We start from the raw sequence: 17,981 nt of genomic DNA on the forward strand, positions 1-17,981 counted from the left end.
TATCCCACAGAGAGTGTGGGTAGCAGGCAAAGATGGATGTCAAGTAGCTAAACATCACTCCCAGAGTCAGGGAGGATGATGACATCTTTGCGTAGTGCCTGTACCTCTTGGATACCCTCTACAGCGTAGCTAACGGGAATGTGTTCTGTGGTTTTGAGGCCTGGATGCAGATGCTTCCTGGGATGGGGTGGTAGGACAGGGAACATGGTCAGTCCGGGTAGGGCAGTGGGGGTCTGACAACGTGCCTATCTACAGACAAACATGATGTATGTGTGCCATGCTGATGTATGCATCCACATCGTTGACATGAGTGTAGACTACATCCCTGCTGTGTGATTTCCTGGTGTAACTCTCCCAATGGTGACATGAAGGTGGACAGGGATGCAGCCTACACAATCGTTCACAATCGTTCACTTGACCATGTCTGACGCAATGTACCCCAATGGTACGTGCGTGTGTACGCATCGTTTCCCTATCGTAGTTCGGCTCTACGCGAGCTAAGCGTACCCCAATGGTACGTGCATGTGTCGGCCTCGTTTCCCTATCGCAGTTCGGCTCTACGCGAGCTAAGCGTACCCCAATGGTACGTGCATGTGTCGGCCTCGTTTCCCTATCGCAGTTCGGCTCTACGCGAGCTAAGCGTACCCCAATGGTACGTGCGTGTGTACGCATCGTTTCCCTATCGTAGTTCGGCTCTACGCGAGCAAAGCGTACCCCAATGGTACGTGCGTGTGTACGCATCGTTTCCCTATCGTAGTTCGGCTCTACGCGAGCTAAGCGTACCCCAATGGTACGTGCGTGTGTACGTATCGTTTCCCTATCGTAGTTCGGCTCTACGCGAGCTAAGCGTACCCCAATGGTACGTGCGTGTGTACGCATCGTTTCCCTATCGCAGTTCGGCTCCATGCGAGCTAAGCATACCCCAATGGTACGTGCGTGTGTACGCATCGTTTCCCTATCGTAGTTCGGCTCTACGCGAGCTAAGCGTACCCCAATGGTACGTGCGTGTGTACGCATCGTTTCCCTATCGTAGGTCGGCTCTACGCGAGCTAAGCGTACCCCAATGGTACGTGCATGTGTCGGCCTCGTTTCCCTATCGCAGTTCGGCTCTACGCGAGCTAAGCGTACCCCAATGGTACGTGCGTGTGTACGCATCGTTACACCATTCAATGTGTAGCATTGGCAATGGCAATGTCACCGTACTTGTGTGTGAATTTTAAAAAATGCATAAGGAACAACTAGGGGAACAGTGTACTGTTCAAAATGCAACCAGGTTGTCATGGATACGGAGTGTTTTTAAACTCCTACAGGTGTCCTGGAAGAATCAGTTAGGAAAAAGTATACAATGTTGCAAAAGTTGTTGTTCAGCTCTGGCTCTATTTTCAAACCATGCATATGTGTGTCATGGGCTTAGGTGTGATGTGATTGGATGGAACATAGGATGCAAATTATGGTGGCCTATCACACACTACTCCTTGGACTCACAGACCCTCTGCAGCACAGATATAAGGCAGCATGTGGCTGTGGGAGGGCACTTGCCTGCACAACATTGGTGTGCTAACCACAGCTGCTGTCTCTGAATCCTCTGGACCCTGATTAGCTGAACATGGAGAGGGCACCTGCATTCACTGATGGTGAGAACAAGGCCCTGCTGGATGCCCTCCTGCCAAACTTCAGCAAGCTGTATGGGAGACCAGAGGATCAGGTGAGTGATGTGTGCAATACCTTGGAGTGTGCACCTGTTGTGTGTGTGACATCATAGCCACTGTGTAGTAATAGTGGATAGATGCAATCTTGTTGTGAGTGAGTGCCAGGGTGCACAGTGTTGTTAGAAGAGAGTTATTTGTTGTAGTGTGGTGTGTGACAGCATGTCATGTGCTGCATTGCACCCAGATATAGCATATATTGTTCAGTGAGTGCCATGCTCAAAGAGTGTTTAGCAGCCCTCATGTCATCTGTAGATTTTCAATGTCATGCAAAGCAGTTGTGTTTGCACACAGGCCACATACTCCTGGACAATGATGCAAATGTGTGTGGCATACGATGCCCTGTTGTCCTCATGTATTTTGTGCACATATGGGTGTCTTGGGAACATGCACCAGGTATACTGATGTTCTGTATCTTTACATTTGTGACAGGTATCTGCCTATGAGAAGGGTGAAATCTGGGTGGACATCGCCAGGGCTGTCCGGAGAGAGGGGGGGCCTCGCAGGAGGCTTCGAAACATAAAGAAGAGGTGGCAGGACATCCGGTGCTGGAGCCGCCGCATCGCCCGAGTCCAGCTGAAGCTGGAAGCTCCACGCCGGCATGGCGGCAGCCGCAACCTCACCCCCAACATGCTCCGGGTCCTGGAAGTGGTGTTCCCAGACCTCCATAGGCAGTTGCAGGAGGGACAGCAGCACGAAGGGGGTATGTACATGTCTGTTTGTAGTCATGTGTGTGTGAAATGGTACCTGAAGAGCTCTAAGGCATGGTCACACTCCCATAGTTTGAGTGGTGTGGTCAGACAGGCAGTTAATGCATTGGAATTTGATTGTCCCTCTGTCAGCAGCTGCTTCTTTACATGCCTTGCCCTACTCCACATTAGAGGTTTGCTTTGGCTAATGCTTGTTTTTGACATGTACTCCTATGGTGCAGTGTCTCAGATTGCATCTTCCTTTGCACATCATCATGTTGTAGGGGGGTATGTGACACCTGTTCGTACCTTACATGTAGCACCACATGTGCACTATGTCTGCCCTTCTTCATATTGTGGCACTGTTCTTGAGTGTCAACAAGTGTTTTATGCACAAGTCTGCCTCAGTGGCCTTTGTCCATGGTACACTTTCAAATTATCTTGTGTTAGCTACAGGTGCACAATGTACATGTGCTATATTTTGGGCTTCTGCATACTCACACTGGGCAGTGCGTGTGTGCATATTCTCAACATCTGTTGCATGTTCTTTGTACATAGTATTGATGGTCTGCCACACAATGTGACTTTGGATGTACAAAGCGGTGATGGCAGTGTGAGGTGATGGAAGACTTGTTTCAGGTCCCAGGATGGCATCACATGGCAGTTCGCCCAGGACTTTTCTAATGTGGCACAGAGTCAAAGCGAATCAAACATGACCAGGTCTTGATTTGGGTGGCAGGGTTGGGTAATGAACTGTTATGCATCATCAGCTATCCTGTTGTCAGTCAGTGGATCATGATTGTGTCTCTCATACAAGTATTTTCCTTGCCTATACCTTGTCTCCTACCTTACATTGAGCGTTGTGTCTCTGACATTTGTCCACAAGTAGAATTGTCATTATGCAGAGTTCTGTGTCATGTGACTCATGATGCATGCCATGTTGAGGAATGAGGCCAAATGATTTGCAGCTGATATGTCTGATGTGTACAGGTGACTGATATGTTTTCATTCTTCTCCTTGCTCACAGCATCATCATCTGAATCTGGAGGAGACACAGGCGCGGACCAGGCGGAGGGACACACCGACAGTGCCACCTGCTTTGAGGTGTCAGAGGGAGGCAGTGGCACAGAGTGTGAGGAGAGTCTGCAGGCCGGACGACATGTGACTGACACATCTTACCATGCCGGCGAATCCGAGACAGACTCTCAGGAGGGGGTGGAATATGCAGCAATGGTCACTCATTCATCTTTGGCTGCCCTCCCCTCCTCCAGTCCCATCTCCAACCTCCCAGTCCTTGGTGTGCCTAGGGTCCGTGCTAGCCCCCGTGTCTCCTTTGTTCCCGGCACCGCAGCCCCTGCCCCTGTGTCCCCTGCTGCCCTCAGTGCTGAGACAGTGGACCTACTCCGGCAGATTGCAGTAGGTCAGACATCCATGCTGTCTGTCCTCCATTGACATACACAACTGATGACACAGGTGGTGTCGTTCATGGAGGGCATGTCATCAGCCATGTCTGATCTGCGTCGGAGTGTGGCTGCCATTGAATCAACACTGACGGCACCTCTCTACACCCAGCAGCATCTGTCCCCCCTCCTTCAGAGCCATCCACCTCTGCCTCTCACATACCTACACAGCATGCACGCACACGCCACAGGTCAGACACACCCAGTGCACACACACAGCATAAGAAGCTCAAAGCTCCACGCACACAGTCTCAAGGGCAAGTAGGCACACCCACAGGGAGAGGGGAGACACCTCACACACGCATCCACACACCCAGTAGGACAGACTCACAGCCCTGTACCTCCACCCCCAATGTGTCCCCGGGTTCAGGTGGTAGTTTTTCCGCCCTGGCTGAGGTGTGCAGCCAGGTTTTTGAATCTACTTTCGGCGATGCCCCAACCAGTGTGGATGAATCCACTACACCTGCACCCACTCCACCTGTCCTTCCCTCTCCTGTCCATGCGGTGCCGGAGGATTCCACAGATGGTGCCCCCATAGTCAGCACAGCTGATTAAACGCCATGTGCAGGCAGGTTTGGGTGAGATGACACCCATGGAGGCACAAACTGTTGCAGAGACTCTATTGGACTGGCCATTGGCCTTTAATGAGCGAGGACTCTCATTTGCTTTTCTTTTGTGATTCCGCTGATTAAAGCTAATTTTTTCCTTTTCAGATTTGTAGTTTGTGTGATTATTTCTGTGACTGCTGGGTGCCTGGGAGCTGGTGTGATGTTCAAATTTAGGTCTACTAAAATGTGTCTATCTCCTGAGGGTAATGAGTTTGACAATGGTATGTTTTTGATGTACGAGCTGGGCAGTGGTGGGCACTCTGATGCTGGGCAGTGGTGGGCACTCTGATGCTGGACAGTGGGGGGCACTCTGATGCTGGGCAGTGGGGGGCACTCTGATGCTGGGCAGTGGTGGGCACTCTGATGCTGGGCAGTGGTGGGCACTCTGATGCTGGACAGTGGGGGGCACTCTGATGCTGGCCAGTGGTGGGAAGTGGTGGGCACTCTGATGCTGGGCAGTGGTGGGCACTCTGATGCTGGGCAGTGGTGGGCACTCTGATGCTGGACAGTGGTGGGCACTCTGATGCTGGGCAGTGGTGGGAAGTGGTGGGCACTCTGATGCTGGGCAGTGGTGGGCACTCTGATGCTGGGCAGTGGGGGGCACTCTGATGCTGGGCAGTGGTGGGCACTCTGATGCTGGACAGTGGTGGGCACCCTGATGCTGGACAGTGGTGGGCACTCTGATGCTGGGCAGTGGTGGGCACTCTGATGCTGGACAGTGGTGGGCACTCTGATGCTGGACCGTGGTGGGCACTCTGATGCTGGGCAGTGGTGGGAAGTGGTGGGCACTCTGATGCTGGGCAGTGGTGGGCACTCTGATGCTGGGCAGTGGGGGGCACTCTGATGCTGGGCAGTGGGGGGCACTCTGATGCTGGGCAGTGGTGGGAAGTGGTGGGCACTCTGATGCTGGGCAGTGGTGGGCACTCTGATGCTGGGCAGTGGGGGGCACTCTGAGGCTGGGCAGTGGGGGGCACTCTGATGCTGGGCAGTGGTGGGCACTCTGATGCTGGGCAGTGGTGGGCACTCTGATGCTGGACAGTGGTGGGCACTCTGATGCTGGGCAGTGGTGGGAAGTGGTGCGCACTCTGATGCTGGGCAGTGGTGGGCACTCTGATGCTGGGCAGTGGGGGGCACTCTGATGCTGGACAGTGGGGGGCACTCTGATGCTGGGCAGCGGTGGGCACTCTGATGCTGGGCAGTGGGGGGAAGTGGTGGATGTGTTTACTTTACACCAGTTAGACAAACGTTGATATAGCAGTCGTATGTCCCATACGTCTATTGCACTGGTGTTGTGCGGTGACGTACCGTACCCCGAGCTGGATGACGTACATGCGGCACGTATTACACTGGTGGAGTGCGGTGACGTACCGTACCCCGATGTCGATGACGTAGGTGCGGTACGTCTCCGTATTACACTGGTGTTGTGCGGTGACGTACCGTACCCCGAGCTGGATGACGTACATGCGGCACGTATTACACTGGTGGAGTGTGGTGACGTACTGTACCCCGATGTCGATGACGTAGGTGCGGTACGTCTCCGTATTACACTGGTGTTGTGCGGTGACGTACCGTACCCAGAGCTGGATGACGTACATGCGGCACGTATTACACTGGTGGAGTGCGGTGATGTACCGTACCCGAGCTGGATGACGTATATGCGGCACGTATTACACTGGTGGAGTGCGGTGACGTACCGTACCCCGAGCTGGATGACGTACATGCGGCACGTATTACACTGGTGGAGTGCGGTGACGTACCGTACCCCGATGTCGATGACGTAGGTGCGGTACGTCTCCGTATTACACTGGTGTTGTGCGGTGACGTACCGTACCCCGAGCTGGATGACGTACATGCGGCACGTATTACACTGGTGGAGTGCGGTGACGTACCGTACCCCGATGTCGATGACGTAGGTGCGGTACGTCTCCGTATTACACTGGTGTTGTGCGGTGACGTACCGTACCCAGAGCTGGATGACGTACATGCGGCACGTATTACACTGGTGGAGTGCGGTGACGTACCGTACCCCGAGCTGGATGATGACATGCGGCACGTATTACACTGGTGGAGTGCGGTGACGTACCGTACCCCGAGCTGGATGACGTACATGCGGCACGTATTACACTGGTGGAGTGCGGTGACGTACCGTACCCCGAGCTGGATGACGTACATGCGGCACGTATTACACTGGTGGAGTGCGGTGACGTACCGTACCCCGATGTCGATGACGTAGGTGCGGTACGTCTCCGTATTACACTGGTGAAGTGCGGGAGTGTGTGGCGCAACGTACCCAGACATGACAGTCGTGCAATGGAGATGTGCCCGTGTGGCAACACGTACAGGTATGTTGGAGTTCGTTGTACTCACCTTCTGCGCCGTCGTCGGTTTCTAAATACGAGGTGGTGGGCGTACAGGATAGGGATGACACGGACGATGGCGTTCATGTCCTGCTTGTCGTGTACCGGGTGCCGGTTTTGCCGGAGTGTGGGTTTACGGTAGTTTAGAGCTCTCGTAGCAAAAGAGCCGTACGGAGTGTGCTCAACACGGATCGTACTTCCTGGGTCGGAAGGCGCGGTCTATTTACGTACGGACGCTGCGTGGAGCGTCAGCCGACTGCAATTCGTATGGATTTCCGATTTGTACGGTGTTTTTTACGAGTTGTACGGAGTGACGCTTTAATTTGTGATCGTACTTGCTGAATCGTACGGGGACGCCTACAGGTGCGATTCGTACGGGGAAAAACGCTCCGAACAGCAATTCGGAGCGCTTTTTACCGGATCGGAATCGACACCATAGTGTTTTGGAGTTAGTAATTAGTTAGCTATTGGCTAATTTATGTTAGGAGTGTTTTTATTGGTTCGTTTGTATTTTTGAAAAACAGTTTGTGTAATTATTTACCATATAAGGTTAACGCAAATTAATGTATTGGATACATACATTTATATAATCTGTTTAATAATTTTTTTATAAATTTCTAAATCATTTTATTTTAATTGTGAAAATAATTATATTTATAGTTTGTTGTGAAATGTTTATTTTAGTGTTTGTAGTATTTTTTAAAGTTAAAAAGTGTTATAGAATATTAATAAATATGTTCGATATTTTTCAAAATACGATATTATTGTTGCCGATATTTTTACACTCGATATTTTTAACGTGGTGTTTATATTTTTTAAAAATCGATAAATAAATATTGCGATATATATGTTGTCGATATTATTGATATCGATGTTTATGTAGTGCGATATTTATTTTCCGATATTTGTGTATGTTTTTAATTAACTATAGGATGTCGATATTTTTGATGTCGATATATTTGTGTCGACAATTTTGTACAACGATATTGTGTCTTTCGATATTATGTCATAGATTCCTGCAGGAATTACAGAGGAGGGAGGAGGACTAAAATGTAAGAAATATACATGTGATACTTAAAAATGTGCACTGAGTAACAAATGTCATCCTTATAACTGGTGTTATGCCACGATATGTGTATTTGGAATGTACCCACACCAATAGCCACATGGGGGGAGGGATCTGGGGGTTTAGTTGGGAGTAAACATGAAGATATATTTGATGGCTCTAAGTGAAATGGAAGCTCTGTTGGTTTGTATGATGATTAAAATCAATAAAATATGTTTTTAAAAAAAATACATCTGGAAGCCATAAATGGAGAGAAATACAAATGATAATTTTTTTTTGATTATTTGGGTTCTTATGCTTTTCGCGAAACAAATGGTACCACACTTACTTGGGTGGGCCTATTGCCTGTGACAGTAAAGGCCTCAAAATTCAACAAGGAAGCAACAAAAGTGTGTATTTCAAATGGACCAATTCTGGTGAAGTGGGAAGATACAGTATTTGGACCCAGGCTTGCTTAGCACCCAGGAAAATCTACCAACCGTAGCACTTCTGAAAACTCAATACCCAGAGGAGTGCAAGGTGGTGTGATATGTGTTGATCCCACTGCATTTCCCTACTCAGAATGCCCTGAAAATTTCAAACCATGGCTATATAACAAATGTTTCTCACCTTTCTGCGAGGAAAAGTTCCAAACTCTACAGGGATCCACAAACTCCCTACCACCCAGCGGTTCCACACTTCATTTGAAATGAAACAGTACCCCACTTGTGTGGGTGGGCCTATTGACTGCACCAAGAACCAGTCAAAACTTGGACTGTGCATGACACAATCAATGCAGTGTTACATGTTCATCTTCGCCCAGAAGTGCTTAGGTGCCTCTTAAATATATGGGAACCCACGGACCTGAACACTCATCAGACTCAGTGGGCTACACTAAGGTTCATGCTTACTAAAATAAATATTGCACAACTATAGGGAGCAGCCCAATCGCCCACACTTGAAGCCTAGGAAAGAGACCTAGGGGCCCATTAGGATAGCGGGCGGAAAACCACCCCGCCCGCCATGGAGGCGGAAAACAACCGTCCGCCATGGAGGCGGTTAAACCGGCGGTCAAATTAGGATCGACCGCCACTACAGACCGACCGCGGCGGTAGCGGTGAAAATGAAACCGCCCGACGTTTGCGGTGATGCCAAAACACCGACCGCGGCGGTCGGAAAAGCAGCGGAAAAGACAAAACCGTCCACAGGGAAAGCGGAGACACCGCACGGGAAATTACGATATCCCGAGGGTGTCACGGGCGGGACCGCCGACACCGACCGCCGCGGTCGCAGCCAGGAGTGAATGGGAGAAATGGCGGACAAGCAGCAGCAAAGCCACCGCAGCGGACGAATATGAAATACATGGCGGTCGATGTGAAAGCACCGCAGTGATGCCAAATACTGCATAAACAAAGTAGCCCTGTCCCCAAAATATACAACACACACACACAGATACCTAAATTACTCTAACAAATATATAAAACTACAGAACCACACCCACAACACACCTGACAACCACATCCAATTGGACACACCCACACAGCTGAGTACAAAGCCACCCCCTCCACTCACCACAATCCTTTGCATCTTTCCAGAACAGAAGGCCATACACCACATCTGAGAGGAGAGGCAAAATAGCACACCACACCCACCCACCACCACCATCAACACCACCATCACACCATCACAAACAAACCCCCAGCACACAACACACCTCATTACCACACCCCTACACCCACACACCCCTGCACCCACAAACACCTCAACCCCCACACACCATGACATGACAAAAAATGCCAAAATTCACTGAGAATGAGTTGACAGTCATGGTCAACGAGATTGTGAGAGTAGAGCCACAACTATTTGGTAACCTAGTCCAACAGACACCATTAGCCACCAGGACACAAATGTGGGAAAGGATAGTCCAAAGGGTGAATGCAGTTGGGGCCACCCCAAGATCCAAGAAGGAGATCATGAAGCGGTGGCATGATCTCAAGAGGGTTGTCAAGGAGAAGAGGAGCAAGAACTGGACTCTGGCAAACGTGACTGGCAGTGGCCCTCCCATCCCACAGAAGACATTCACACCATGGGAGGAGAAGGTGCTTGCCATCCTGCTACCTGAGATTCTCACAGGAGTAGCTGGGGGAGCGGAGGCTGGTAAGTACAGACAAATGTTTAACACCACATTGAGATTTACCTCCTTGCAATACCCAACCACCAATACACTGTCCATCCCTACCCAACATGTAGCAAGCCAGTCTGCTGAGGAGGCCTGTATGGGGGAGGAAGGTCAGTACAACAACTCACACCATAGCCCCTGGCCCACAGCCCAGCAGCATGGAGGCCTCCCCACCCAGGAGCAAGTGTCAGCCATTGCACTGTTTAACAAACAAACCTACAGGTAGGTAGCCATCTTCACTTGGAGGGTGTTTGTGGGTGGGAGGCCTGTACCACTACTCCCAGCATGCCCCCTGGCCCACAGCCCAGCAGCAGGGAGGCCTCCCCCACCCAGGAGCAAGTGTCAGCCATTGCACTGTTTAACAAACAAACCTACAGGTAGGTAGCCATCTTCACTTGGAGGGTGTTTATGGGTGGGAGGCCTGTACCACTACTCCCAGCATGCCCCCTGGCCCACAGCCCAGCAGCAGGGAGGCCTCCCCCACCCAGGAGCAAGTGTCAGCCATTGCACTGTTTAACAAACAAACCTACAGGTAGGTAGCCATCTTCACTTGGAGGGTGTTTGTGGGTGGGAGGCCTGTACCACTACTCCCAGCATACCCCCTGGCCCACAGCCCAGCAGCAGGGAGGCCTCCCCCACCCAGGACCAAGTGTCAGCCATTGCACTGTTTAACAAACAAACCTACAGGTTGGTAGCCATCTTCACTGGGAGGGTGTGTGATGGGAGGCCTGTACCACTACTCTCAGCATGCCCCCTGGCCCACAGCCCAGCAGCAGGGAGGCCTCCCCCACCCAGGAGCAAGTGTCAGCCATTGCACTGTTTAACAAACAAACCTATAGGTAGGTAGCCATCTTCACTTGGAGGGTGTTTGTGGGTGGGAGGTCTGTACCACTACTCCCAGCACGCCCCCTGGCCCACAGCCCAGCAGCAGGGAGGCCTCCCCCACCCAGGAGCAAGTGTCAGCCATTGCACTGTTTAACAAACAAACCTACAGGTTGGTAGCCATCTTCACTGGGAGGGTGTGTGATGGGAGGCCTGTACCACTACTCCCAGCATGCCCCCTGGCCCATAGCCCAGCAGCATGGAGGCCTCCCCCACCCAGGAGCAAGTGTCAGACATTGCACCCTGCACACTCACCTTACAGGTATGTAACAACCGTAATTCTTCATGAAGTGTGTGTGTGTAGAAATCAAATAACTATTGGACGCAATGCATTGACATTCAACCTGTATGACTCCATGATGTCACTCTGCACTATGAAATGTAACACTGTGTTGCCATGAATTGTCCAACTTATGACTGCATATATAACAAGTGTACAGACAGATGATGATACGCAGATGACGGAAACACTGACCACTCCCCATCTACTCCACAGGTGATGAAGAACTCACTGCTGGGGACCACACCAACGACCAGCAGAGCCAGTCTCCACCTCCGGCACATGGACTCACAGATGCGGACTCCCAGGACAGTTTGGACGATGAGCTCCAGGCCGGCCCATCTGGTGTGCCACAGACCCAGAGGTCCCAGGCCCCCATCCTCGCGAACACCACCTCTGCTGCAACAACAACGCAGCAGACCCCTGCTGTCACGGCCTCTGCCTCCACCGCAACCACCACCGCCACCACTGCCACCAACACCACCACTACCACCAGTACCACCTGCAGCACCCTCCCTGTCCCTAGGGATGACCAGCCCACATCAACACCTGTGGAGGGCAGGGAGGCAGTGCGTGGCGCACCAGTGGCGAGGGAAGAGGTCCGTGGCAGCAGAGCAGTTGGGAGGGCCAGGGTAAACACCAGACCTCGGGAGGAGTGGACACCATCCCTGGACCACTTCACCAGAGTTGTGGAGGCCTACCAAGAGGTCCAGGGGCAAAGTGGTCGGTCGGATGAACTATTAAGGGAGTTCATCCTGCTGATGAGGTCCATCGATAACTGCCTGGAACAGATGGTGGACCTCATGGGCCAGCAAGTGGCGTTGCAGAGGGACAGGCCTGTGTCCCAACCACTACCTCCGTCCCCTCCTGTTGTGCAGCAGGATGACAGTCCACCATCCTCCCCTGCGCCAACAGAGAGGGGCGAGTCCTCTGACGCCACTGGCCATTCAGCAGGCCCCCCACCGCCAAAAAGATCTAGGGGGCGTCCAAAGAAGAGCCTGGGAGTCTCTGGAGGCAAAGCACCTGCCACACGCCAGTCACGGAGCCAGCGGTGAAGACAACCCTCTCCCCAACTGCATTCACTGTTTGGACTGTCTTTCCCCACATTGCCTTGGCAATGGCACCTGTCTGTTGGACTGGGTCACCACATCCATGTGGTGTCTACTCTTGCATCTCTGTGACCATGACTGTCAACTCACTGCTCATTCCCCACCTTCCTGTAAATATTCCCGCACAATTCACATGTCCACTCCGAAAATAAAATACCTGACACTCCAGATTTTGTGTAGTGAATTCTTTAGTGCAGTATTAACATTGTTGATAATGTCCATGATGTGTAAACATGATGTACAGTATGCAGGGCAGGAACACTCTGTAGCACCTAGGGAGACACAACAGAACTACAGTCACTGGTCTCATCGTGGCAACACACACAGATCACTGCTCCAAAAATATCCAAAATATCACAGGCATACTATTGTCTAGCAGATACGCACAAATATGGTCCAGCATACATCTCCGTACGTAACGTCCATTCCACCAATACCATACATAGGTGACAGAACATGTGGCTATCGGGAACATCTGCGCATATCCATTCACAACAAAAGCAACCACACCAGAGTATATACACGTTGTAACTCGTCACACACCTTCAAGTGAAGTAGCGTTGGATTAGCTGCTGGCGTAGGTCAACTCCTTCCTCCTCTCCACTGTCCTCATCACTGGATTCTGGTCCCTGAGCAGGTTGTGGCCTTGGTTCCTCACCATCGTCCAGGAGCAGGGGGACCCCCTTGTGGATGGCCAGGTTGTGCAGCATACAGCATGCCACAACGATCTTGCACACCTTCCCAGGCGAGTATGCGAGTGCGCCTCCGGTCCTGTCAAGGCACCGGAACCTTGACTTCAGCAGGCCGAAAGTCCTTTCGATTACCCGTCGTGTCCTGCCATGGGCCTCATTGTAGCAGATGTCTGCTAGTGTCCGGGGATTCCGGAGTGGGCTCAACAGCCATGGCCTACTGGGATATGCAGAGTCACCTGTGAATGATAAACACCCATTGCAATGTTGTACGGCCACAGTAAAGCCAGTGACACACAGCACGCAATAGCAGTAGTGATACTCACCCACAACCCAGGCACGTTCGGGATGCAGATTCTCCATCATCCGTGGCACCATGCTGTTCCTCATAATGTACGAATCATGGGCCGAACCGGGATACTTTGCACACACATGTGATATTGTCATGTCCGCAAGGCACACCACCTGCACATTCATGGAGTGGTAGTGTTTGCGGTTCCGATAAATGTGCTCCGTCGCCTGCGGTGCCACCAGAGCTACATGGGTGCAATCTATGGCACCGACTACATGTGGGATGCGCCCAAGTGGATAGAAGTCTCCCTTAACGGCAGCCAATTCACGTCCCCTAGGGAAATGTATGTAGCGATTGCGATATATCATCATGGCCTCAAGTACATCCCTCAGCACCATGCTGAACATGGGCTGCGACATCCCCCCAGCGTTAGCCACGGTCTCTTGGAAGGAACCAGTCGCAAAGAAGTGTAGTGCTGCCATCACCTTGTAGGTGGGTGTGAATGCCGTAGGATAGTGACGGCGAGGCTGCAAGTGGGGCTCCAATAGATCACACACGATCTTCAATGTTGGTCTGTCCAGCCTGAATTTCCTGATGATCGCCTCATTCTCCATGTCCTCAAGCACAGTCAACTGACGTAGGAGATTCGGCCTCCTCCTAGTTGAGGAGTAAAATGAATAGGTCAGTGACAAGCATCATGAGATGGCCATAGCACAAAGCATCAATGATGTAATGGGAAAAGAACAAGGGCCAGAGAGATGCATGGCACATCTGGTTACATGGCTGGCCAATAGCTACACACAGAGGGCAGGCCTCTCCAGTGACAATACCCAAGTGACAGTAACACATCGGGGAATGTGAATGCGGATATAATGGTTGAACATTTGACATGCGCAGACATGGTGCAACAAGAACCGCCAATGTAATGTGACTTAACATGTCTGTCATACCCATCTGCTGTACCTGCCACACCTCAATGCATCAGGTACATTCTGCAACCATTCATTAACACAATGATCACAGTAGCAGGGACACTTCCGGTTGTGTGCATGATCAGTTGTGAATGCACAAGTTAGGAATGATACAATGCAGTGACACCAGCCAGGTCAAGGTCTGCACTGACCAACAACACATTAAACGTCACGACATCAATGTAGAGCACCTGACGTCTGTCAATCATCATCAGCCATCAAAACCCTTACAAAAATGGCAGAAACACAGGCAAAAGTGGCTCACAATGAACGTGCGCCCTCCTGTGGATGACATGGCTGTGTGGCATCGTGTGTGCAATGATGTGCCCTACACCATGTAGCTGCAGGGTGCTGATACAGCGTCCAGGATTGACATACACAGCAATGTGTACTAAAATGGTAGTACCTACCGCCGGTCCCCGGCGGTGTGACCCCAGCACCACCATCTACCCAGCCAAGGTAGCCATTGGCACATGGACTTGTGTACATGGCGGTGGGTATGCTCCGCTGCATGAGTCGCGGTACCTACCGCCGGGCCCCGGCGGTGTGACCCCAGCACCACCATCTACCCAGCCAAGGTAGCCATTGGCACATGGACTTGTGTACATGGCGGTGGGTATGCTCCGCCGCATGAGTCGCGGTACCTACCACCGGGCCCCGGCGGTGTGACCCCAGCACCACCATCTACCCAGCAAAGGTAGCCATTGGCACATGGACTTGTGTACATGGCGGTGGGTATGCTCTGCCGCATGAGTCGCGGTACCTACAGCCGGGCCCCGGTGGTGTGACCCCAGCACCACCATCTACCCAGCCAAGGTAGCCATTGGCACATGGACTTGTGTACATGGCGGTGGGTATGCTCCGCCGCATGAGTCGCGGTACCTACCGCCGGGCATCCGCGGTGCGTCACCGACGTGGAGCATTGCATACAGCCAATGGCATGGATGATCGCGGTGGCATGATGCAGATTTGAAAATCGCGGAAGCTGTGCTCCGCTGCCGCGGTGGCGGTCATTGGATGCTTTTGAATGATGCACCATCGAGGTAGCGCACCCCGGGCACCCGCGGTGCGTCACCGCCGTGGAGCATTGCAAACAGCCAATGGCATGGATGATCGCGGTGGCCTGATGCAGATTTGAAAATCGCGGAAGCTGTGCTCCGCTGCCGCGGAGGCCGTCATTGGATGCTTTTGAATAAGGCAGACCCGGACAACCAATTGTAGCAGCTTTTAAGCTTCCTAACGACCCCAGGGGGCTATAAATCTGTGGGAGTGAGCCTCACATTCCCACTGCTCACAGAGCCTGCTGCCTGGGACCCTGTCCTGCTGCTTCAAGAGCTTGCTGCCTGGGACCCTGTCCTGCTGCCTGGGACCCTGTCCTGCTGCCTGGGACCCTGTCCTACTGCTTCAAGAGCCTGCTGCCTGGGACCCTGTCCTGCTGCCTGGGACCCTGTCCTGCTGCCTGGGACCCTGTCCTGCTGCCTGGGACCCTGTCCTGCTGCTTCAAGAGCCTGCTGCCTGGGACCCTGTCCTGCTGCTTCAAGAGCCTGCTGCCTGGGACCCTGTCCTGCTGCTTCAAGAGCCTGCTGCTTGGGACCCCTCACAACTCACTTCCGCCACAGGTCTGCCATATCCACAGGGATGTCAAGAACAGATAAGATCCGTGCCAGTCCATTCACGAGTGAGGAGCTGGATGTCCTTGTGAACGAGGTGCTGGCACAGTACCCACGCCTGTTTGGTGGCCCCAATGTCGTGGTAAGTCACCATGAAGGGAGCAGTAGGGCAGGGTGGTGTCAGACGTGTAGTCATGATGCTGCAGTATGTGCTTTTGGATGTGGGCTGCTGACAAACACTGACAGACAAGCTGTTTCCAGGTCGAGGGAGTGTGTGTGTTGCATTGTGACTCTGTCCTAGGCCTGTACTTGTATGTGTGAGTGGGTTGTGCTAGTTTTTCGGGCAGACATAACCAACGGTTGTTAGCCTTGTAGATGCCAGGACAGTGTACGCTTGTGATGACATTTCAGGGTGCCCCTGTAGTCATAGTCAGTGTGACCCACAGAGTAGGTTCAGTGGCTGCACAGCCAAACATTGAACATCAGCCAACTTACATGCTACAGTTGCTTCACACTGATTAGTGGATATGCCACAGCAGTGCCCTGTACAATTTCTGAATTACACAGTGCTGTCGATGCATTTGTGTTGAAGCATCATGCTTTAGTGTGATTATCATGGAGACTAGGAACCTCAATGTGTGCATGCATTCACTAATGTTCATGCCATGCAGAGTGGCCTTGTGAGGGTACCCCCAGTTCTGGAGGGAGGGAGGTTACTGTAAGTCCCGAGACAGTGTCTGGCTGCTGTACTGATAGATGCTGACATATGACATTGTGTAATTGTACATTTGGCCTTCTTTACTCTCATACCTGCAGCTCAAGGTACACCAACGTAAGGCTGTCTGGAGGGCCATAGCAGCAAAGGTGCGAGCCCTGGGGGTATCAAACAGACGACACACACACTGTCACAAGAGGTGGGACGACATCAGCCGGCTGGCTAAGCAAGTGGCAGAGATGACCTTGGGGATGGTACCACACACAGGGCGTGTGGCCCGGCGCACCATGACTCCGCTGATGGGACGCATACTGGCGGTGACCAATCCTGACCTGGATGCACGTCTGAAGGGGCATCAGCAGCAAGAGAGAGATGGTGAGTATCCGGGGAGGGAGAGTTTGTCTGGGAGTGGATGCATGTGTAGAGTTCCTGTGGCAGCGGTGACACATGTGATGTGTGTGTGCTGACATGCTGTGATATGTGATGTGAGTGGCAACTGTGATGTGTGTCTGTATGAGGCATTGGGCCACCATGGCCATACTGTGCTGCTCCTGCCTGCAGTTTTCAGTCCTTGACAGATTTTTGGTGTCCACATGGTCACTCTTCTTTGTGATGGTGGGTGGAGTCGATATTCTGCCGTACTGCTGTGTCCACTTAATGAGTGTGACACCATGTCTGTCTACTTTGCATGCACCATGATGTTAGAGGCCCACACATCTGACGACAATGTGAACCCTGATTGGCACATGGTGATTGTAATGGCCTACTTGGCAATGTGGCATGTGTAGTCAATACAGGTGTGTGTGGTCCCCTCTGGTTCCCTTTTGGGCTGTGAGTGGTGATGTGTGTTGTGGCTACATCATGTCCATGGGGCAGGTCAATGTGGGCTGGGGGAACACCATCCATGGGCAGGGTGTAGTGCTGTGTGGCATCGACATTGCTCCACTCCTGGCTGTTTGTCCGCATGACAGGCACTGTTGTGGTCTATATAGTGTGTAGCTGCACAGTGATTGGAGGGTGTGGTGGTTACCATGTAGCTCTAGGCCTCTCATGTGCTGCATTGATCTGATATCGTGTGACCAGATGATGACACTAACACAACCCTGTTTCTCTCACTAATGCAGATTCGCAAGACACCACGGCGGAACATGATCCTGAAAGTGGTGGTGAGACCAGCACGACAGCGGCAGCAGAGCAAAGTGAGACTGAGCCAAGTGACACTGACCACACCAGCGCTACTGAGGGTGACAGGAGTATGCATGAGGAATCTGTGGCTGAGACACAGAGTACAACTTCATCTGATGGCAGGGGGGATGCGTCCCTGTTAGCAGCCACAGGGGATGGGGAGTCTGCTGCAGCATCTGACAACCAGCGGCCACTGCCCAGCCT

This window comes from Lissotriton helveticus, chromosome 9 (assembly GCF_964261635.1).
Source record: "Lissotriton helveticus chromosome 9, aLisHel1.1, whole genome shotgun sequence".
Classification (NCBI taxonomy): Eukaryota; Metazoa; Chordata; class Amphibia; order Caudata; family Salamandridae; genus Lissotriton; species Lissotriton helveticus.